Source organism: Python bivittatus, unplaced genomic scaffold, assembly GCF_059951505.1.
Source record: "Python bivittatus isolate LINGU-HERP-01145 unplaced genomic scaffold, Pbiv_v1 ctg000700_np1212, whole genome shotgun sequence".
In the NCBI taxonomy this organism is placed as follows: Eukaryota; Metazoa; Chordata; class Lepidosauria; order Squamata; family Pythonidae; genus Python; species Python bivittatus.
Genome location: NW_028277098.1, coordinates 60,914,951 through 60,939,682, shown reverse-complemented (window position 1 = coordinate 60,939,682; position 24,732 = coordinate 60,914,951). Strand labels below are relative to the sequence as shown.

Genomic DNA, 24,732 nt, shown 5'->3' with positions numbered 1-24,732 from the left:
GAAAAGGGTATGAAAACAAAAGAAGAAGCCAACTCATTAAGATTGGTTTGGATTCCAGCCACCCTAGCCTCTTAGGCTTACAGCGGTCCAAATCTGTGGCTCAAAAATATAGGCTAACCTTCTGGACAGTTTTCCCTTGAATAAAATCATTCCATTTGATCCCTCAGTGCTTTGTGATTGGAAGGTTTCTGCAATGATTAATTTAAAATCCTTGTTTTTACACCAAAAAAGAAAAAAAAGAAAAAGTTCTCACTATGAAGAATTGGCTCCAGGATTGAGGGATTTCTGAGAGTTTTCCATTGGACTTTCCTGTATGTCAGAATGCATGCCTTGCAACAGCAGTGCCTCCTACCATTTTAATTTCTGCCATAGATGGCACTGATCATTGGCTTCTCTAGCCAGTCTTCTTTATATTCACTGGCAGCAGCTTTTCATAGTTTCAAAGTCCTTTTCTAGTTTAATCTGGAAGTGCTGGGATCAAATTTGGATCTTTTTGCATGCTGTATTATGCCAGGAATGGGCAAAACCTGTTAACTGCATAGTTATGCTGCACTCTTATAAAGAGGAGTTAGAATGTATTGTGCTGCAAAAGAACTTTCCCACCTAATTCCAAGATTAAAGTAATGCTTAAATGAAAGGAAAATGTAGTTTTATTTGATGTTTACTCAGTGATTTGCATGGGAGGACCCCAAATTATTTTGCAATGGAGGCTGTACAAGGCCAAGGGTTTGCAACAGAACCTTTGGATAAGTCTTGATGTCCCATTCATTGGAGCAGGATTTTATAGGTTAACAATATTAAGAGTACATGTCCCAAAGGCATGCTTTTTGCTTATTATCACTATTTACAAGACATAAGTACTCATCTAATAAGTACAGATTCAATAATGGCCATTCATTGTACCAGAAATGTTAATGGTTTGCTTCCAGTCATCCTGGAACCAACAATTTCTCCCTCCTAATAGAGATTTAGGTTGATTTCTAGGCGAACCTTTAATCTTAAATGACACAATCATGATCACTAGCTAATTTCCACGTGAGGTCTTTTGGACAATACTGTACACTACATATGCAAAACTACATGTGCAAAACACCTACTACTGAGTGATGGTCTTTCTCATGTGTTGATTTCAGGACATTGTAGGAAATGAAAACGATGCACAATTTTTACAGCAGAATGGACAATTTGCAACCCCTGTTTCCTTTCCTCCCACTCATCGTGAAAGCTGACACATGGTCTGAAATTTTTAAATAAGAAACAGAGCCAAATGATAGTATTTGTTTTACAATAGGCATATCATGGTCAAAACCAAAGAAAATTCCAAAGCTCTCCTCCAAACGCAGTCCCATCCCCGTGTAATTTGCCCCCATCTACTTTGCAGTCTTCAGCCACCCAAAATTTTAAGTGGGGCCCTTAGCTACCAAAATGCTGTCAACCTCTATTCTAGACCCAGTTTTACCTTCAATCCTCTGCATCAGATGGAATGCACATTCCAGTGTGTTCCTTCTCTGCTTTTTTTTTTTTTTTTTTTGCCACTGGAGACACTGACCAGTGCTATGTCGTTTGTCTCCAAGGTCACATTTCAAACTCATTCAGCCAAGGGTAGTGAGCTCTGAAAGTATTTGCAAATGAGGGAAAAGCAAAAGAAAATCCTGTTTGGTTTACGCTGCATTGGGAAATGGCTTGTAAATTGGTTGTTGTGTGACAGGGAAGCCAGCAATTGTCCAAGAATGCTACCTGCTGATATTGGATCTGTCCAGTGCTTTGCAGGTGAGAGTTTGCTATGTTCAGCTTACCAGTGCAATCTCAGGAGAATGGTTTTCTCATCAGACAAAACTTTCTGGGTTGCTTTAAGACAGGTGAACATGAGTGAACACTGGGTTGAGGCTGGAACAGAGTTGGAGGAAGCATCTCGTGTTATTTTAATATAAGCCTACTGCTGGAATTTTATCTTGGCTTGGGCTCCCCTCCAGAAAAAAGGGAAAGAATGTCTGCGTTTTGGGAATGTCAGAAAACTCCATAATATGGATCTGGCAGCAATTCCACAGGCAAGCCCAGTCAAGAGCAAAGCAAGTATGAAGAAGGGCTTGCACACCAGGTTCCCCCCCCCCCACTAAAAACACTGTTTTTATTTAACACACACTAGGTTCCACTACTGAAAGAGCTGTTCATTTGGGAGGAGGGGGAAGCCTAGTTTTGCAGATCTTCCTCTTCTTCCAGACAGACTTATCTTGGGTATGCAAAACTCTCAGACGTTCCAGCAACAGAGGCGGCATTAAGGGATGGTTTCCATTAGTGTGCATATATACATTAAGCACAGGAGTGTTGACCGGGTCAGTTAATTGCCTCAGTCCTAGCTGTCAGCAAAACATGTACTTGCTCCCTTCTGCCCTCTGTGGGCCACAGGAATACATTATAAAAGCCCAGCAAAATGTGTTAAACAATTAAACTATTTCATATTCAGAACTCAACTTGATGAGACTGTGAGGGTCAAATATTTTAGTTAGAAGAATACAATCAAATGTATTTGTGGCAGATATTTTAGTCCACTAACTTTTATTTCAAAGGAATGATTTAATATTCAAAATGAGCAATTAATCTTAAAATTGTTTTAGCCTTTAGGACTGTTAGCTATGCAGTGATTACTTTCTATTTAAGGTCCAAAGGCAGTTCACTTTATGAGTGAACCTATAAAAGACCTGAGACTCATACCTTTATGCGGTGCCAGGAAAACAAAAGGTGCTTTTTATGTGGATGAAAATGCAGTTATGTCTAATAGAATAGTACAATATTCTCTTGATAAGAGATTCTCTAATTTGCAGGGTGTCATTAAACCATAACTTCATTGAAAAAGTTTCCTTCCTGCTATCATCCAAAAATGTTTGTAAAAAGCACATCTGCAAATTGAAAGCAGAGATACAACATACCTTCCCAAAACACATATTTTCTCTGCTTGGATACACATTCAGAATTGCCCTCTCTTCTGTTATGACAGTCTTGTTATAGTGTTCCTTTCAAGATTAACTTTCCTGTGTCCCTGGAGATGCAATCATTATATAGCAACACAATAATTTCAAGCCTAAGTGAAAGCAAATGGCCATGCTAGGGCAAATGATGGTTAGAAGCATTAGTCTCCTCTTGTGTAATCATGTTTCTGACATGGTCACAGAACATCATAACTTAAATGTTTACTATGTTGCTTTCATAATAATTTCTTATCCAGTCAGTTTCACATCATTAGTTTTAATCCACTCAATGCTACAAGCGCTCTGGGTGAATATATTCAGAACTAAATTATCAAAATTAATCATCCTGAATGGGAATGGTGCTCTGGCTGTCTACATTGTAACAACTGCCATTAAAAAAAGAAGAAGATGTTATCATATTCAACTAATCCTTGATGTTATTCCTAATTGCCTAATATACACATTGGACCTGCACAGGAATAAGAGCGAGAAGAACAGGAATTGTTCTCCTCTACCTAATAGGATTATCATGATGACTAGTAGAAATCTGTTTTAGAGCTTGCCTAAAAACCTGTGTTAGTCTTTACTTGCTTAATACACTGTGCCTCTTCCATTATGCAGAACTGGAGATGTACTTTTCTCTCTCTCTCAAGGCCTTGAGACTTTCTCTTAACATATTGTTTGTGCCATCTGCCTGTCATGCCTCAACTTTTCTGTGGTCATGTCCAGATCTGGTGCCCCTTGGTTAAATAGGAGCATTACAGGTCATCTCTCTTTCTTAAGAGAGTTGTTATCTCCATCCTGCATGGTTTTTGTCAACTTCTATGCATCTCTCTCTCCCTATTGTCCTTAAGTTGTCAAGTAAGCCAGTAGATATATATTTTTTAATCCAAGAGCCTATGTGTCTCTTTGTTGTGGCCCTTGATGAACAAGAATGAAGCTAGACCAGGCCAGTGCACTTTTCTCCTATAAATAGAAGTATTTTGCTTGCCAGCCCCATTCAGGAGAATGATGTAACAAAGGGAAAACACTTGCTGCTGACTTAGACCTGAATAACTTTTAACTAGAGTTTCACCATCATTAATTGGTGACCCAGCTAATATTCCCAGACAATACCAAACCATCAAAACCTAAATTTTAATGATGAATGCTGTGCTAGTGCTCTAAATGATTTTATGGCAGTTGTCCATGTGTTAACAACCAAAATGGAGCCACTGATTACAGTTTTCAGGGAAGAACAGGCTAGAAGTCTCAAGAAAGACCTGAGTTAGAGAAAGAGAAGCAAAGCCTCTCCCTCCAGCCATGTGATGAAGAAGCAGCCTATCAGAAGAAAGAAAGAAAAAAAGAAATGGGTTTTCTCATAGGTTCTAAACACCTGCTGCCTGACTCCCAAATCACCTTCATACTAAGATTGCCAAACACTTTAGATGTCTTTCCAAAGAGATGCTTAGAAGCACAACACCTGTCTGCAATTCCTTAAAGCAGCCAGTTCTTTTCTATGTTGCTGAGTAAAAGATGTGATTATAGTTACTTGTCTCTAAAACCATCAAGTTATAGCTGTTTGTTTTTGGCTGGGCATTGGGTTTCCTTTCCAAAGTAAGACTGTGTACTATGATCGTAGAGTAGAAAGTGGTAGCATTCCTTCTCATACCTTCAGGTACAAACATTAAAGGAAACTTTACCCACAATATCATAGCAAGGTGTCTGGAAAACACCAGCTGAATCTCATCCCAGAGGTGTCTACATTTTAAAGATAAGAGAACCAAACATCTGGAGAACCACTTGTTCCTTACTTCTGTGTTAAACCATCCTTGTATATTGGAGGCACAGTCATTGCCTTGGGCTGCATTATTTGATGTGCTTTGAGAGATATGTATGTAATGATCAGATTCTGAATAAGGTTCCAGAAAGAAAAGCATATCAAATGGTGCTCTGAGTCCCTGGCGTACATTGCTCCTTGAACTTTGCATGTAAAGAGAGGATGAGCCCCAATTGTCTAACAGCTGCCCACAGCAGAAGCAATTAGCAGGGGCAGATGTTGCTCTGAGGTGCGTGAATAGGTTTTCAGCTTAGTGCCTATGAGTCAGGGCTAGAGTCAGACCACATGCAGGTGGCCTAGCTGGGAGTCAGTACAACTGCAGGCTGATCTCCCTCTTGGCTAGCCCTTTCTGCAAGATGTTCATATTGGTGAACAAAGCAGAAGGCAAATCTATACCAAGAATTCTTATACCAAGCTGATCCACCATTTCTGGAAAGTATGGTGGGTGGGAAGGTGTTGCATAAAGAGATGGCTAGGAATTTCATGAGAAAGAGAAATCGCTACTGCACTGGAAGAGAAAATGGCCGTTGGGACATGTTAATGCATCAGTTGCTGAGTCAATTAATATTGAACGAAGGAGAGATAAAAATCTGCGCTGCCGGGAGTTATCTGGCTCCTACTCTGGGGGCAGGACTCTGCCTGTCTTGCTCCCTGGGGTTAGCTGCTCACTCATAACAGAGTTTTTGCCTTTGTTTATGTGTCTCTGACATTCTCTCAGTATTGTACTATGTGTGTCAAATATTTTTCCCAATGGTTCTGCACTTACCTCTTCTCCTTATTTTGCTCCAGTTTCTTCGATGGGATTACCTGAGCAGCTATGCTGCTAACACGGGGAAGGTGGCCCAACTTGCTTCTCAGCTAGTCTTTTAGAAGCTGTTGGGACTCTTAGAATTTTAATTCAAAGGTCTCTTGGAGAGTAGGAATGGATAGGAGAGAAGTCAGACCCACACACACGCAGCTAATGAGGGAAGTTAGTGCTGTTTGTTACTATACAAACATTGTGCAAAGTGTATTTACAAGATTTTATGTTCATAAGTGTATCTACATGCATTTCTACCTATAGCAGTGTTTCTCAACCTTGGCAACTTTAAGATGTGTGGACTTCAACTCCCAGAATTCCCCAGCCAGCATGGCTGGCTGGGGAATTCTGGGAGTTGAAGTCCTCATACCTTTAAGCTGCCAAGGTTGAGAAACACTGATCTATACTAACCTAGCACAAATATGTATTGTAATACCTACTTAATTTAATACTTAGAATACTTAGTACTTAACTAAATGACTTTGCTTATAATACAGATTGTTTGGTTGCTAGTTTCTTCCTCCTCCCATGCTACGTTATCTACAAGCTTAGGAATGCTAACAGCTTCACCTCTTAATCCTCTCTTGCCCAGTTATCCAGGGCCTGAACTACATAGAGTTTGTTCTGCCACCATCTAGAGTCCAGGCCTACATTTTCTTTCTGCTGGCTCTTTTCTATGGGTAGTTCTTTGGTTTGAGCTACCTCAGGCACCTTCCTGGATCTTCTCTCTGGCCCTGGATCCTTTGGGTCTGCCAGCTGTTGCCTCCTCTGCTCCATCCCTTATCCGGTCACCTCTCCTGCCAAACCTAGAAGAACCCCCCATCTCACCCCTTCTGTTTACCTACTCTGGCTTCTTTTAAACTTCTTTCTTTTGAACTCTAAGTGCCAGGTAGCAGGTGTTTCTGAGGAGTTTGAAACTTTTTTCCTTTTCTCTGCAAGTGCTTATGTGCTTAAGCTGGGCAGCTGACTGCAGAGAAAAGCCTGCGACCTTGATAATCTCATGTGACATTTTTCTGTTTCAGGGCAGTTCATCCTTCCATAAGATTCATGAATCTAATGTGTGAAACCTTCTCTCCTAATAACATATTACCAAAAGCATGCGCTTTTAATTTATTTATTAAAATATTTTAAAACAGAAGGAAAAATAAGACAAGCAAGAAAAGTAATTAGGGAAGAGATTTAGAAACATTACAAAATTAAATAAAGTTTACAAAGTAACATTAGTTTGGTTCTACTTATTAAATGATTCAGTGTCAATTTAAAACTGCATATCATTGTTAAAATCAAGATAATATGTAGTTATGAACAAGAATAACCAGTATCGTATAAGTTATAAATCAAGATGAGAGATTCCAATAATTTCCGCCCAGTCTAAAAATTCTACCCTTATTTAGAAAATCATAAAGAAGCTAATTTGTTAGAATCTTATGTTAGAAGAAACTCAAACTTGCAGCAGAAGCACATATGTGAAATTATAACCCAGGAATTGTTTCCATGTTGAATTGAATTCTATATCAGATCTGAGCATAAGCTTTTCAAATTTCATATTTTCTGGCCGTTCAGGGAGGTAGTAAGAGTGGAATGGAAGTAGTTTGCTTCCCAGAGGCTTCCTGCTTCCCCTCTCGCTTTTAATTGAGAGGGGAAGAATGAAAAAAAATGTTCACCAAATTGGGTGCTTTGTCACCAAATTTCAAGGGTACATTCTCAGGATGCTGGGAGGGCTACTCTGGGGCTTTGGGTTCTGCACTTGTGCTTTTAGAGGCATTTGTAAGAACTACTGTATATGTAGTTCAGTGTTTCTCAAACTGGGCAACTTTGAGATGGGTGGACTTCAACTCCCAGAATTCCCCCAGCCAGAGCTGAAGTCCACCCATCTTAAAGTTGCCCAGTTTGAGAAACACTGAATTGTAATTCATGGACATGGTCATATGGAATACGTTTTTGTGACTTTGTGGTTTACCTGAATAAACAGAGGCCAGATAGAAATGAAGTTCCACAAAATGAAGTAGTTTAAAGCATAATATCGAAATCTCCCCAAGCCACTTTGGAGTATTGTGCTACATGTGTCAGACAGTGCTTTTTTTACTTAATGAATTGTAGGAATTTTCTTCCCCTTCATTTTTCCAGAATAAAGCAGCAAAGTAGTAAATGACATCAAGACTCAATGGTTGATCTGACAATTACTTTTATGGAAATATTCTTTCTCCGTATGTATGTCTTTGTGTTTTGGTATGTGAGAGAGAGAGAGACCATTGCTTCTTGAGAGTTATCTACTCTGGTATTTTGTGAAGAGAAAATACACTATTTAGAGATAATAATGATAAAGTTATTAAAGGTGGACGGTGGGCAGGCGTGTGTGGATCCCAACAGTGGATTTCAGCAGATTCAGGAATATTGCTTGAAGCCAGGAATGCTTGTTTTTGACATTCATTAGCCACTGTTCCCAACACCATGGGATAGACAGAGATGTGATTGATAACTAGTGGCTGTCACAGCTGTCAGATAGCACACTGGGATGTTGGAAACAGAGTGGAGCAGAATGTGCAGTAAGGTAACAATAGTCCAACATCCTACCATCCGCTTTACACAGATCTGGCCTCAAGCTTTCTGGACATTATTAAATGCTGTTTGGAAATTTCTTTATAGGGAAATGGTTTTTCTTGCAAAAAAGAAGAAACAAAGGCTCATTGTGTGTAGCATCTTCATTTGGTTGACAGAAAAGGTCACACTGCGAGAAGATCTGTACGTCAGTCAGCCTAGCTCATGAAGATGAGATTGGAGTGAGGACCTCTCCCTCTCCCTCTCCCTCTCTCCCTCACCACACACCTATGCTCTCTGCAAGAGAAAGCAGCTGAGAAGGTAATAAATTCTGTGTGAAGGTGACCTTCTTTTACTTGTCAGCCCTATTTCCTTAGGCTGAAATTTATTCTCAACTCAAGCAGGGGCAAGAGAGCCACCTACTCATTTCACAAATACGATGCTTCCCAATACATGCCACTCAAATTAACTATCAGAGCTGGACAGCCATCTATCTGGGTGCTTCAATTTGGATTCCTGTATGGAGCAGGCATTAGACTTAATGATTTTTATGGCCCCTTCCAACTCTCTGAGCATGGGTGCTCCTATGGCACTTCAGCTGCAGTTTATACCAAAACTCTCTCTTAGTCATACCCACTTAGTTTTGTAGTTGCCTCCCTATTCAGACAGGGAAAGCATGAGAGGCAATGTACCTCTTTCCAGATATCATAGAAAAAAATCCTCCATATGTGCTGTATTACAACCCCTGTAATTCCTGGCCAGTGTGGTCAAAATGGCAGGTGGAAAGGCTGTAAGGCTGATGTTTCACTTGATGAAGTTTTCCTATGAACTTGCACGGAGCCAGGGAGACAACCTTGGAGAAGGAATCAAGAGGCTATTAGGGAAACAGGTGGAGAAGAAGCATTTGTTAAGTCCACAGAAGTGGGAGAATATTACAAACAGATTCAGACTACTTCCCTCCCCCCTGAACTCCCTGAGAAGAAAGGGAAAGAGAGGCAGACTTGCAAGATTGTTATTATAACAATAAACTCTACTTCTAGTTGTCCTGTAAAATCTGTTTCCTGATCTGGTCTACCTTGAAAGGCTGACAAAATGTCTTGCAAGTAGGTCTAATGTATGGTGGATGGAGACTTCTGAATGTACCAGTGCTCACTGGGAAATGTAGGAAGCTGCTGTCTGGAACTGAACTCTTTAGTAATCTAGAAAAGGCAGCTAAAGGTAGAATGTTACCAGATCTAGGATGCAAAAGTTCCAGATGACCACTAGATGACAGCAAGGAGCTAGTGTTTCCTGCATCAAGTCTGCTGCTGGGTAGTGGTTCTCCAGAATTTGCAGCCCAGATCTGGTAGCACTACAATAGATAGCAGAAGTAATAATAAAGCTTAAATATGTAGATTATAGAGCCTCTTTGGACTCTACAATTGTTATCAACTTCCCAGGAATGAATATGAATATTCATATTCATCCCTTCCAAAGTCCTGGCTGAAAATGTTCCAGCTAATATTGCACCAATAAGAAAAGTGTAGATGTTGGAGAGAGGCTGAGAAATAAAATAGATCAAAGTGTGAAAGATTAGAAAGGGAGACTCGGTTGAAAGAATGAATATGTGTGTGTGAGAAAGAGAGAGAGATATGTATGTCTATTCTACAATAAGTCCCACAGAGTTAGAGGAATTTTATCCCAGAAAACTGAGCAGATTGGGTTATAGGTTTTCTCCATCCTCTCTTGTGGTATCTGTTTTCTAGGCTTTCCAGAGTGTCAGAGTAATATACTGGGGAAGGTGAATGGAAGAAGAAAAAGGACTTCCTTCCTTTCAACTTCCTCAGTTTTGAGTGAGCCCAGCTTCCTATCACATTTAAATGAGTGACTTCCAGTGGCAGAGCCCTCAGTCTCATCCCTTCCAAAGTCCTGGCTGAAAATGTTCCAGCTAATGTTGCACCAACAAGAAAAGTGTAGATGTTGGAGAGAGGCTGAGAAATAAAACAGATCAAAGTGTGAAAGATTAGAAAGGGAGACTCGGTTGAAAGAATGAATATGTGTGTGTGAGAAAGAGAGAGAGATATGTATGTCTATTCTACAATAAGTCCCACAGAGTTAGAGGAATTTTATCCCAGAAAACTGAGCAGATTGGGTTATAGGTTTTCTCCATCCTCTCTTGTGGTATCTGTTTTCTAGGCTTTCCAGAGTGTCAGAGTAATATACTGGGTAATATACTGAATCAGTACATCTGATTCCCTAAAGCAGGGTTTCTCAGCCTTGGCAATTTTAAGGTATATGGACTTCAACTCCCAGAATTCCCCAGCCACCATGCTGGCTGTGGAATTCTGGGAGTTGAAGTCCATATATCTTAAAATTGCTAAGGCTGAGAAACCCTGCCCTAAAGAATGATTTCATAAGCTAAGGCTTACGGTCAACTTAACCTTGCTGTTGATGATGCAATTTAGAATTTTGAGCATCAACTTGCATGGTTTGGTCTTGTCCTATTATTGTAACATTTGGGGCTGATATCAGTAGGATTCTTAATATGAATGCAGATCAACTTCAACCACTGTGTTTTGAAGTTACATCTGTAGTCCATATGTATTGTTGACTACATACTCCATAGTATTTGGAATCTATGAAGACATGAAGAATTGTGAAATTTTCAGGCATGAGATCAGGCTAAATATTTTCATAAAACACTACAGTAGAATATATAGAAGGATAAACCTGTATGTGATTTGAAGCAATGGGTTGTTATGTGCTGTGTGTTAAGATTTGAATAAGGGTTTGTTTGTTTTTGAATAAAGGGATAAGAAAGTAGACTTTCAAGGAGCAGGGTCAAATTTTTTGGAGTACTGGTTTTTTTTTCAAGCATTTTCTTATTATTTCCTCTTTTTAAATTATTGTCATGATTATCTATATTGTTAATACTGTTGTAAATATCTATACTTTTTTCAGTCAATTTCTTCTATATAAAAATTCATAGTTAAGCTCAATTACAATTTGTCTGGTTTTGGAAATAACAGTAACTGTATTTAATTGAAAATGGAAGGAAGAACTTCAAAATTTTTGCAACCCCCCCCCCCCCCGAAAATGGGCAGTGTATGAGCCTGAAGCTAATTAACATCACAGTAAACTAAAGGCTAGCATTACAGTTGTGTTCACACACCAAACTAAGCATAAACAGTGGTTAACAAACCACAATGACTATATTCACACAACATACTCAGCTAAAGCAGGCATGCCACCTTATGGCCTGAAGTGATTGCCTGGTTTGCACAATCAATAAGAGAGAATGCTAAGTTTAGCTGGGTGGTTTGTAAACTCTGGTTTCCAGTTTAGTGTGTTGTATGAATATGAGCATTATTGATAACAGCTTGTATCATATGGGTAATATAGAATTGTTTGTCAACTACCAAACGGAAACACTGGTCTTGCAATTGATCCATGGCTTTTAATATTGCAAATGTGTGGGTTTGCATATTTTGGTAAGCCATCATTGATGTGTATGTTTCTGAAGAATTGGAATTAAAGCCTCACAAGATTGGAGTTTTTGATTCCCTCTCTTTGGGACACAAATTGACAATGGAAATAAAATGTACACGTACGGTGTGAGGACTCCTGCCTTGGTCACGGGGTTGGACTAGAAGACCTCCAAGACCTCCAAGGTCCATTCCAACCCTATGATTCTATGATTCTACGATTCTACTACTAAAGAGTTCAGTTCCAGACATTACATCTTTCTAATTTTCTCCATGTTTCTTCCTTCTCAACAGCGTGTAATAAGAGGGAAAGACTTTAACAATTAAGTCAAACTCTGAAGTATGATGGAGGGTAGGTTTCTGAATATTCCCCATTCTAGTCCTCCACAATAACCCTTTTGAAGCTTTCCAGTTAGGGTTGTCTGTCTGTCTTTCTGTCTGTCTGTCGTTCTTTCTCTCTCTCTCTCTCTCTCTCTCTCTTTCTCAATCAATTTATATAGCTGCCCATCTCAACAAGTCACTCTGGGTGGCAAACAATATTAACAATTTTTAAAAAAGCAACTACAATTACAATTACAAAATTAAAACACATAGCAGCTAAGAGATATATATCATTAATTGTCAACACAAATGGGAGACGGGACGCTTTACACACTCAGGGCCCCAGGGCCAAAACCAGGTATTTAGGGCCAGGAGGTCAGGGCCAAACTAATATCTGGTGGGGGAATGTTCCAAAAGGTGGGCACTATGGGGAGAAAGCTCACCTTCTGGGCCTCACCAGCTGGCATTCCTTAGCTGATGGGACCAGAAGCATGTTCATCCTGCCAGACTGTATGAAATGGGTAGAAACAATCAGGGAGAGATGGTCCTTTAAATAACCTGGTCCCAAGCCATGAAGGGCTTTAGAGGCCCCTTGAAATGCACTCAGAAGCACCCCAGGAACCAATGCAGCTCATGAAGTAGTGGTGCCATATGTGCCAAATAACAGGCGGCACCTGTGCTGTCACATTCTGTTCAGGTACCGCCTGTTATTTGGTGCACATGGCACCACTAAGGTCACCACTAATGACACCTCTTCAAGGGCATATAAAGTGTTTTGCAGACGAGAGGGCACGAGTGGCAGTGAGCAGGGCCTCCCAGTCTGGTTTTCTTGATATTGGAAAGAGCCAGTTTTGAAGGCTGTTAGAGAAGTAGAAGGAGGAATACTGTATTAGATTTCCCTCTCCAGAGTTAGAACCCTGGAGGAAAACAGCTGGGCCTTATGGGTCCTGGGATGCTGTCTATCGGTTGTTTTTATTTTGTTGGTAGTTGAGTGGCTTAGAGGACCATTGCTGTAAATCACATGGCAGAAAATATAATAAATAAACGATAGCAAAATTATGGATAGATTAACAATTCAGACAGACTGATGAGTATAAACCATAATTACTGAACTATGAGATAATAATAATAATTTATTAAATTTATATGCCACCCAACTCCCAGTGACTCTACACATTTACACATGTATACATTTTAGTTTAAGTAAACCCAATATTGCCTAATAAACTGACATGAGAAGGGATTTAAGGAAAAAATTATGACCACTTGACCAAAATAAGTAATCAGTGAAGTAGGGCAGCATGAAGAAATAAAATGGAGTAGAAAAGAAAGTGATAGAAATTTGAAAGAAAAATTCTATTCTTATATATTTGTAAATGTGTCATTTTTATGGAATCTTTCAGCCTTATTTTCTTGCCTATGAAAGTACTTGGAACCCCTTGGGGATCCTAAGAGACTTACCACTATAGGAAATGCCAAGGTTTCATTCATTTCACCTTCAATCTTCTAAAAAGCCCTTGTTGCTGAAAGACTGTAGTCAGGTTAAAGCACAATTAATCTGCTGCTGCACCTGGTGTGAGTGTGCATTTGTGCACGTGGGTGAATATGCATATATATATGTGTGTGTGAGCATTTGGATGTATGCCAGTGTCCATATACCCTTCACCTTTCTCTCCTTGGGAGAATCGAGTTTGGAATATCTCCCCCACCCTTCCTGCCTTTGCCATGCCTGCCGGCTGCTGTTGTTGCTGCATGCAAGGCTGAGAGCATTGTTTGAATGATGAGGCTGGACTAGGCTAGATAGACCCTGGTGCCTCAAGAGAGGGAGAGAGCAGCTGCCTCTCCTTCTTTCCATCTCTCCCTCTCTCTCTCTCTCTCTCGCTCTGTCGCTTGCCCAGAAATCAGATCAGAAAAGCAGAGATGAACTGCTTTCTTCCCTGAATTCCAGAGAAACAGAGAAGTTGATGAAGAAGGCAGAGGTGTAGAAGCACTACATACCTTTGCCAGTGCAAGAGTTTCCACTATGGCATATTTCCTAATGCCCTAGAGGAACCAGTTATGCTCTGGGAGGACTTCCCTTTCATTTCACCCACCTTCGAGGGACATGGTTTTAAGTGAAATTGCAGCTGAAATTTACCACCATGCTCAAGTTTCGAGCAGACCGTCGCGTCAGGTAGGACTTGCCAAGTGATGCTCCAAAGTGTTTGGGGGAAGGGCTGTGGTTCATGGCCTTGCTTTTTCTTTTTTGGGGGGGGGAGGGTTATATATTTCATATTATGGCTTTTAGGGAACTTCATTTTTGTCGGTGACTGCTGCATTGCAGTGCTCAGGATAGCAGATGCTCTAACTCAGGAGTTTGTGGAACAGGAACAGGACCAGGCAAGGCAACTGCTTCTGAGGAAACATTTAACAGATTCAGGGGAAGTTGTCTGTCTTGTGCTAGTGCTGAACCCTGAAAGCTGAATTTGGGGTGGGTGTGTGTGTGGAACTGGAGGTATGCCAGCAAGGGCTGCAGAAACCACACATAACTACAAAGGATGTCGAAGGAAAGAGGAACGAGCTTGAGAATAAAGGCAGACCTGCTTCTGGCTGAATTGATGAAAGCACTCCCCTTCTGCATAAAGACTGAAAGGAAAGCAGATCAGTAACTAAGCAGAACCCCAGAGGCAATATCTGTCCATAAATAACAGGATAGCTCCAAGAAAGTTAATTTCCTCAGAAGCTTTGTAATGTATACTCAGGTTGAGTCTTTTCCCACCTTAAGCTGCTTAAGAAACAGGATACACCTTCAATTGTTATGTCAAAATAAAAAGAAACAGGCAAATTCACATTGAAGGTATATTCCAAGTTGCTAAGAATGGTTAAATTGGATGTGAAAGCTCTGATGCAAAGAGACAGTAGTCTGATGTCATCTATGACTCTGGATAAAGAAACAGATTCTTACTCCAAGGACCTTCCACTCTTAAGTTTTAACGCTGGGAAAAGTGCAGAGATAGAAGCAGGAAGGTAATGGAAAGTAGGACAAGTGATGAATATGAGTAAATGCAATTTTAGATACTGTTTAGACCACTGTGATGCACGCAAAGAGCTGGAATAAGTAGGAGCTTCTGACTTGACATTTGGGTGGGTGTGGAAGATACTATTTATAGATACAAATCCTGGTTCTTGCTCAGATTCTTGTATTGGGTAACAGCAACACTGATATTGTCATAATAAAAAAGTTTATACCTGTCTTTCCATGTGAAGCATCCCCTCAGCCTGGCGTGTCTCTTCAGTTAGGAAGTGATTTGCTATCTGTTTCACATTGTACTGTAATCCTTACAAATATAGGTAGTCCCCAGTTTAAGAATGAGTTCCGTTCCCAAGGTCTGTCCTTAAGTTGAATTTGTATGTAAGCTGGAACAGTATTACTGTATAATACTGTATAAGTAGTATTATGCAATTAATGTGAACCATTGTGTATTTAACTCAAATTTTGCCACAATAGGCTCTGTTCTTAACTATGGGTCATCTGTAACTTGGGCGTTCTTAACCCAGGGACTACCTATATTGTTATTCATTTTTTAGTGCTACTGTCTCCCTCCAAGTTTATTACGTGAGTTGATAGGAACAAATTAGCAATGAAATCCTAGAATTCTGTGGATTTTTTTCAAAAGAAAATTCTGCTGAAACTATTTCATACTTTCAGGTGAAATTCCACATAGTTTGGTGATTTAGGCTTATTTTACTCAAAACTTAAATGTACTGTTGACCCAACACGGTAACAACATGTTCTCTGTGTTGATGTCATTTAGACTGCTTGGACCTATTTCTAGTTGCCACACAAGCCTAAAAGTTACACTGATTAAGTAATATAGCAAACTATGTATGTAGAGACAGATAATATGCAAGGTTATATTTATGAAATTGGTTTGAAAAGTAGAAGTCTGAAAACAGATCCCCCCCCCCCCTTGGTAAAGCTGCTTGTTGTTTTTTCATTTTCAGTTCTGGAGAGTAAAATGGAGAATACTATCTAAAAACAAGGACAGACACTTTCAAGACTACAGTTATATTTGTTTGTTTATTGTTGCTGTCTGGTGTGGGAAACTGATCATACAGTTACTGCCAATTTATTTTTATCATTTCCACAAAAAGTACCCTTATTGGGAGAAACTTGATGTTTATTATATCTGGGACATGTTTTCCGATGGTTGCTTCCATGAATAAGATACAGTTTATGTCAGTAACACGGTCCCCATTTACAGCATAGCTGCAAGATTATATTCAGTGGAAAATGTAAAATTACAAATGGATTTTCTCTCTTGATCCTTCATTATGTTTCAAACTCCACCACAGATAAATACCAAGATAATTCAACACCAAATTTAAAATAGAACATGAGCACAACGTTGGATTTTGTCAACAGTCAATTTTCTGATTACCTTAATAAAGTTAAAAAGCATTGCACACATTTCTGAATTCTGCATGGCAGTGTGATTTTGCTGAGCATTACTCCAGAATTTCAGACAGGATGACATAAACACACTGTCTATGGAATAAGTGAGCAGTCCAAACATACAGTACATCCAATCCTCAAAGACGTCTTCTATTCAGGGTGGATGTGCACAGCTGAAGAGAGGAAGTCTTAAGTCCAAACAATAGATATTTGTGGGTTCAGCAGGCTGGTTGCAGGAGGGAGTACACAGTGCAAGTCAGTATGGTAAGAAAACATCAGGACCCTGGACAGAACCCAGAAATGCTGGCAGCAAAGCTGAAGCCAGTAAGAAGGTAGCACTGGTCAGAAGCCAACTGAAGGTTTACATAATGCTTCAGAAGTGATATGTGATTTTGGCACTGCCTCTTTACAGCAAACCAGCTAGTTAAAGGGACAATGACATGCTCCAGCCATCATGGCAAGTGTCCTGACATAACATACTGGCTAATGTCTCTAGGATTAGTATAATGGGTAGATACAGTAGAAGGGAAGACTCCTTCTGGAGGAGTATTCAACAATGTCATCTGGGAAATAATCCCAAACTGGATCATAGAGAGGGATGGCAGTTCATTTCACCAGTAATCAGTGGATGTGAGGATTATTTAAGTCTGTGGGATGTGGATGTGAGTAATCAGCCAGTGAGGTTTTTCTGAGTCTGTGGTCTCATGAACAGAGTACAACTTTTTCTAGGTTGAGAGCTAAATTTAGCCTCTGTGTGGCATACTGGAGACTGCACTCCAAACATTAGTGAGTAGGGCTAATATAAAATCTTTGTTTTCATATCATGTCATGTGCATTTAATTAGAATTAAATATATCTAATATGACTACTCTCCAATCATGTATTTAATCATTTTCCCTGTCACATTAAAAAAATAACTTGAGGACAACTTTTGAAAGTCTCTGAGAGTCTATACCCAAGGGGTTCAGGGGCCACACGTAGCCCTGGGGCCTCATGGCTTCTGGTGTTGAATGGTTTGGAACTGATCCTTCAGTACACTATTTTCTAAATATGAGGTTTAGGTAATGGCAACATGGTTACATGTGATTAGAAATAGATGTGCAAAATTTCCCATATCTGTCTGAAAGATTAAGAGTATCCTTGACAAATTGAACTCATCCATTCACTGATACAGTTTGTTGATCAAAGGCTTAGTCACTATTCAAATTATAAGGCTGAAAATAGAATAATAGAAACACAGAACATTTAGGTCATTGAATCCGACTCCATGCTCAGTGCTGAAATCCAAATTAAATCATCTTCAACAGCTGGCTATCTATCTTGAATAGTTGGATAGTTGAATACTTGAAGACATCCTATGTGGGGAGGCCAACCACCTCTGTAATAAGTCCTATTATCAATCTGCTCTTATTGTATGGACATTTTTCTAATATTAAGTTGGAATCTGCCTTCCAGTAACTTAAACTCATTATTCCATGTCCTATATTTTGAGATGATAGAGAATACACTTTGGACCTTCCTCTATGTGATATTTTTCAGAAGAATGCTGCCATGAAGCGTGGTGCCTAGAACACAATACTTAGCATAAGGCCTGACCTACAGAAAATAAAATTGAATAATTACTTTCCATGATTACTTTCCATTCTTTTGGTGATATAGCCTAAATTTTTACTGCTTTTTTGCAGTCATGCCACACAAATCACACTGACTCAAGTTTGGTTTATAGTCAACTAATACTACAAGATATTTTTTACAAGCCCTATTGCCAAGTCAGATATTCCCCATTCTATACCTTTACATGTATTTTCTGTTTCCTTAGTGCATAAATTGGCATTTGTCTCTGTTAAATTTCTTTCTGCTGTTTTCAGCCCATTTATCTAACCTAATAATTTTGAATCTTATTTCTATCTTCTAGGATGTTACCTTCAGTTTTGATAAACATTTACTCCATTTCTATATCCAGTGCTTTAATACAAAGAATGGTATCTCCCGCCAGTTAAATGAGAACTCTGATGATCACTGAGAACAGTTTTCAAGTCATATATATCCACTTAATCGTTACATCATCCAGCCCACATTTAAATAGCTTATTAATTAAAATATCATGGGCTTCATAAACATTACCTTATGAAATGGTTGCTGAAATCAAGATATATCATGTTCAACAGCATTCCCACAATCTACTAAGGAAGTGATTTGATTTAAAAGATGAGATATAGTCTGTAAGATTTATTTGTGACAAATCCTTGCCAATTTCTGATAATCCCTGAATTATTTTTAAGAAGTTTATATTGTATAGATTACTTAATTATTTGCTCTAGAATTTCCTGAGGCATTGGTGCCCAGCTTATTGGCCTGAAATTCTTGGAAGACATGAACAATGTTAGGCTTTGTCCAGTTATCTGGCTTTTCACTAATTCTCCAGGATTTCTCAAAGATAATACATAAAGTTTTGCTGAAGCCATCAGCAAGTGCTTTCATTACCATACGAGCAATTTGTCTGGCCAGGCACATGTAAATTTATTCTAAATAAATAAATAGTTCTTTACCATGCTTCTGTGAACCAAAGTTTCAGTTTTCATTATTCACTGTTGCCTGATGAAACACATACTTTCTTGGCAGAGAAGACTGAACCGCTGCTTTTACTGATGAAGTCTTTCTTCATGAAATTATTTAATGATATTATGAACATTTGTACCATTAGCTTTCATAGCTTGTATTCCAAGCTCACTTTGCTTTCTCTGTTTTAAAGTGGAATCTTATTAATCTGTCTATTTATAATCCTTACTTGTCTGCATAGAGATGTTAAAGTCTGCATATCAATGGGGGAAAGAAATAGAGTCAGAAGAGAATTCCAAGAATATATAAGCACTTTTGAATTATTTGTATTGTATTGTATTGTATTGTATTGTATTGTATTGTATTGTATTGTATTGTATTGTATTGTATAAGAGAGAAGTAGGGCTGAACTAGCAGAGCCTACTAGTTTATGGTGGATAGCATAGAGCAGATGGGTTTGGGGGAGATGGAAGCAAGTGAAGGGAGACTGTAGTGCAAGAAGAAGCAGAAGACAGAGATTGACAATAAGGGCTTTGAGAATGGGATAAACTGAAGACAGCAGGAAGGGAAATGTCTGCTGAGAATGCTAGGGGTTGGGGAAACAATGAGGTGCTTTGTAACAGAACAGGGTGTGCCATGCACAGCCCTGCATTTCCAAGGCACTCTGCTGCTCACAGATAGGGTGGAGGGCTTTACCCACCACAAGCCATTTTCGAGTGTTAGACATGATATCTGTACGAAGGCAGCAAACTCTTTTGCGTGTTTCCTGCATTCTAAGTGGGACTTGACTTTTTCTTTTGCATCTCAGAAAGGACTCCCATCTGGGAGGGCATTGCCATGTGTGATGTTGTTCATATCCATGGCCTCTTTTCTTCCATTAGACATAATCGTTCGATTCAAAGTGAGCTGAGTTAGTTACCAATGATTGCTCAGTAGGTGCTTTCAACATAATCCAAACAATTCTTCATATTATGAGGCTCAGTGTCTTTGTTCTTATGCATATTGTCCTATTAAATGCTTCATCTCCTAAACCTCCGCATTTGTTTCATTTTATTAAAAGCTTCAATCCATTCCCCAAGAACAAACTAACCTCTGCCTCCTTGCCATGATGAAATATAGTCTTGGGTTTTGAACTGGCTTGGAGAAAGAAGTTGGGATGTATCCAAAGTAGAGCTACAGATCTGGGTGTAAAATTCAGGTGAACCCTAAATGGCAGCAATGAGTCAGAACTATTGTGGCCATTTCATGCCATGTAATAGTCCTCTGTGTTTCTGCAGCTCAGAACTGGTAGCCTTGTCCAGAAGAGACGCTGTTTCCTTTGGGGTAGAGGGATGGATACATTTAAAGACTTGCATGATCTACCACAGTGCTTGTCTGTCAAATCCCAATGCACAGTTGAATATTTATTGAAGAAATGCCATCTTTTTTTTCAATATTCTTCTACTGCAGAAAAGCAAGCCATATAAAAAGTGACTCTGGAAAATCCTTATAAAACAAAGCATGTTCATCAGGGGCAAGTAATTCTGTAGTTTTGCTACCATTACTGATAACCTCTCAGCTTTCTGCTGACTCTGGATTTGGGTAACTATTGCTAATTTGAGGAAAAGTTAGGGAGAGTGTTGTGGTTGATTTTATTACACCATATTTAATACAAAGGCTGTTTTAAATAAAACATTCCAGTTTCCCTAAATGTAAAACCATGCTTAGTAAGAAGGGGTAAAGACCAGGTTTGGAAACTTTGAATTAAACATGGGAAACTTAGTAAGTTCTTCAACCTGAGGTAGAGAAACTCTCTGCAGCAAAGGCAAGAGCCATTATTATCCTGGCTAGGTGCTTCCCAGGCTGCTTAACTAGAGGGAATAAATTAGCACAGTCTGAATAAATTGGCCATAATTTTTCTGCATCCAAATTCTGTCATTCTGTTCTTGTGAACATCCTTACATCCCCATCTCTTACAGCGGAGACTTTGCTCACAAGTATTTAATATTTATTGGGGAGGTAGCCCAGACCAAACTGTCTAGACCAGCCTTGCTCAACTCTTCATTCAATACAGTATACTTCATTCACACCCAATATATATGGTCATTGTTCTCTGCCAAGTACAGTTTCTGGAGTAGTTTAGCCACCTGCTTTGCAGGACTTCCTATTTTGGAGTTTTTTCATGCTCTTTCCTTTTAAACCTTCATAGGAGGCACTGAGAGAGAATATAATATATGAAAAAGGTTGCATAAAATTGTATGGAATATTTCCCATCCTACTACAAGAAAGCTAGAAATTTGCACTAGTGCCATTCACATGCCAGGTTGATCATACTGTATGTTCATTTAATCCATGAGATGGGATTAAAATAGTGATTTGGTCTGTAGGAAGTCATTAAAAACTTGTTTATCCCTTCTTTGATATGGATGTGTGTGCGTGAGTGTGTGCATAGGAAATGACAGCCTGCTTTTTGTAAACATAAAACTAATAAAGCTCAGCAGGCCAAGATAACATAATGCATTCTAATTAAAATCTGTGTCCGGAAAGGCACATCACAGAGCCCTGCCGACTTGATTTGTTTTGGCTGCTGTAATTTAATATTTTTGTTCCAGTCAGTATGCTACAACTGTAAAAGTACAAAAAGCTCATGGAGTAGTTATTGTATGGATCTCCATGGACACCATTCGACACATTATATAGAATTAGGCATTATACTGAAATGGGAAAATTCTCAGTTGTGTCACAATAGACTCTGAATCCATTATTTTAAATGTTCCTCAGGTTTTAAAAAAATCCAGAACCCTTCCTTGTGTATGTATCAGGAAGAGAAGTATTCTATATCTGTCTCTAGTGGATTAACTCAATGCATGTACTATAGTTACTTCATGTGGTATCAGCCTTGTGAGGTATTCCAGACAAGAAGCGCACCCATGAGTACTAGCTCTGTATTTATTGTAAGGTTACATTAACAGAATCTTGCAAATCTGAAACTACACCTCTCCCCACTTCACCTTTACAGTCCAAGAAACTAGAAAGGGTCCCTTCTGAGACATTTGCCATGACCCCATTCCTTCTGCAGTCTCAGCTGCTTTTTATCTGACTGTTGCCTAGTTGTGGCTCTTCCTCCTGTCTCCCAAAGTCAGACAAAATACCATTGCACTTGGAGAACAGTTTGAGGTGATATGGTCCAAAATTTCTTATCGTTTGCATGCTATGATAATAATAACTTTAAATTGTTGACTCTATAGAAGATATCAGGAAATGGCCTGATATCTCTCGGTCTGGAATCAGTGGAGCATCAACTTACTATACTAAAATAGTCTGCTACATACAGTTCCAGAGCAGATTGAGAATAACATTTCACAAAAAGCTCTTATTTGTGCATCGGTTGTGATAGGGATGGGAAAGTATACAATTGCAGTTAATGTTAACACTGCAATTGATCATGATGTCATTGGGATGTATGCAAATTGGAGGTCCTGTCTGTTGCCTGCAAATTTTGGAGTAGTAACAGAACACGTGAATTCTGCAAGCTCCTGTCTAACTTTGCATGCCTCCCGGTTTATGCCTGTTGTTTGCAGTGTTCAGGCAGTCCAATTCTCAAAACATTTTTCTGGCAGAAGGCTATTTGAAACTTCCAAAGTGTTGTTTTTAGATCTCTGCCAAGAAATGGTGGTCATAATAATCCTTAAGGAGCTATCAAAAACAGGTTGCATGGTTTCTGATGTCTCATTAATGAGCTTGCTTAAAACAACAACAGCAACACATGACTGTGTTAATATTCTCCTAAATTTTAATGTACTATGGACTCAAGGTATGAAATGATTATGTTTCTAATTAAACCACAGCAGCTATTAGCAAAAGCTTTATTGTAAGTGGTGATAGATGTTTGTGTGCAGCAGCCTAGAGACTGTAAACAGCTTCTAACCAGGTAAGGTAAAAACCACTGGATGCCAAAGTCATGATTTGTGTCCTCATTGATGTATTATGTATACAGTTTTCCATTTCATTACAGCCATCAGTGTAGATGTTGTTTTTGTCAGATCATTACAGAGAAATCTCCATTGAGGCTGAAAAGACGTTGAAATCTCCATATAAGACGTTGATTATTACTGTGACAGCTTATCTGTTCAAAATTCAGCAGTTTCCTGTAAATGTTCTATAGGTGCAGCAGCTTTTTGATGGATGAGGAGTAGTCTGGAGGATGTAAAAACATTTCAGGCAGGAGTAATGGATAGTACTTGTATGTACACTGGATTGTTACTTTTAAACCAGGGTCAAAGGCAGACTGTAATTTCCATTTCCAAGATGTACTCATAGACAACCTGCTATGGAAGCTACAGTGGGATATCTTATGTCACAACTGACCATCCAGCAGTTTAGTCTAAAAACCTATTTACATACTGTCAGTCCTTTTAGTAGGGAACTCAGGTGGTGAGTGTCAGTAAAACTGAAATAAAACCTTGTTGAAAAACTAGGGGTGTGAAAAAGTGAGGCATCCCCCCACCAAAGAAAAATGAGCATTTCAGAGGGACTGAATAGGCTCAGTGGCTATAGAGTGGCTTTCTCAGTTTCTTTAGAAAGAAAAGTTGAAAATCAGGAAGGGCAGGGATGAAATGTTCCAGCTGAGCTCTTTACAGCCTGTAGTATTCAAAAGGAGAAGCTGGCTTCCCGGTAGGAACTCTGAGGAGGTGCACTAAAAGGTGGTGAGAATGGTCTATCAGGACATTTCAATTCCTATCGGTCTTACTTTCTTTCAAAGTAGGAAACATAAAGTGTTTTAAGTAGCATCTTTTTGGGCATGGATATGATGCAATCAACTCTGACTGCTCATTGGAAGGATTGATAATGAAGCTCAAGCTCAGATACTTTGGTCATCTAATGCGAAGAGAGGAGTCTTTGGAAAAGACCCTGATGCTGGGAAAGATTGAAGGCAAAAGGAGAAGAGGACGGCAGAGGATGAGATGGTTAGATAGCATCACTGAAGCAATGAGCATGAAACTGAGCAAACTCAGGGAGGCAGTGAAGGACAGGAAGGCCTGGCGCGATATGGTTCATGGGGTCACAAAGAGTCGGACACGACTTAACGACTGAACAACAACAACAACAATGATGCAATTTACTGTGGCACATGAAGGCAAATTACAAAACAGGTCTATTTTGTAATGTGTAAAACAGGCTGATTCAAACACAGAGGACTGTTTTTGATCCCTGTCTGTCTGTATTGGGACAGTGTTCTCTGTGGCAGTGGCAACAAGAGGGTTTTGTGCAGTAGTGATTCAGAAATAAGATCTTCTACATGAGAAATAAATGCAACAGTCCTGCCCTGACTTATATAAAAGGGAAAATATTTTAGAATCTTGGTGATGCTGATATGTTGTGGATATTGCTTTAAGACTATAATTTAAGTACATTCAACACTCACCAAGAATGTGCGTAGGGACTACTAGGAATAAGAACCACTGGACAAAGTGGGTTAGAGGTAATTTTTCAGTGAGCCATCAGTTACTGTGATGAAAATAAGCACAGGGTGCTTTGCTTGTGCAATCCCCCTTGCATCTCCTCCAGCATGGAAGGCCTTTTCTGAAGAAAGATGCATAACATTTTGTTGCAAAGTGTTGCAAATGTGATTCTGTCATTCATATTGGCAAAAACCTTGTTAATGCAGGTCCTGATCCTATAGTAATAGAATGAAGTTTTTTTTAAAAAAAAAAGTGCACATATGTATTCATCTCACAGCTCCCATGAAAAATACATATTTTCTCTTTCTCTTTTAAGGGGAATTGTCAAGATTTTGGTTAAAGAGGGAGGGAGGAATAGCCTTTCTCTTACTTCTGCTTTCTTCTTGGGTG

At 39.3% G+C, this 24,732-nt stretch overlaps 1 protein-coding gene across 10 annotated transcripts in view; it reads left to right on the top strand.

The window, feature by feature from the left end:
* Positions 1-24,732, top strand: part of PLEKHA6 (pleckstrin homology domain containing A6) — a 200,642-nt gene that overhangs the window by 105,589 nt on the left and 70,321 nt on the right. The window lies entirely within an intron of this gene.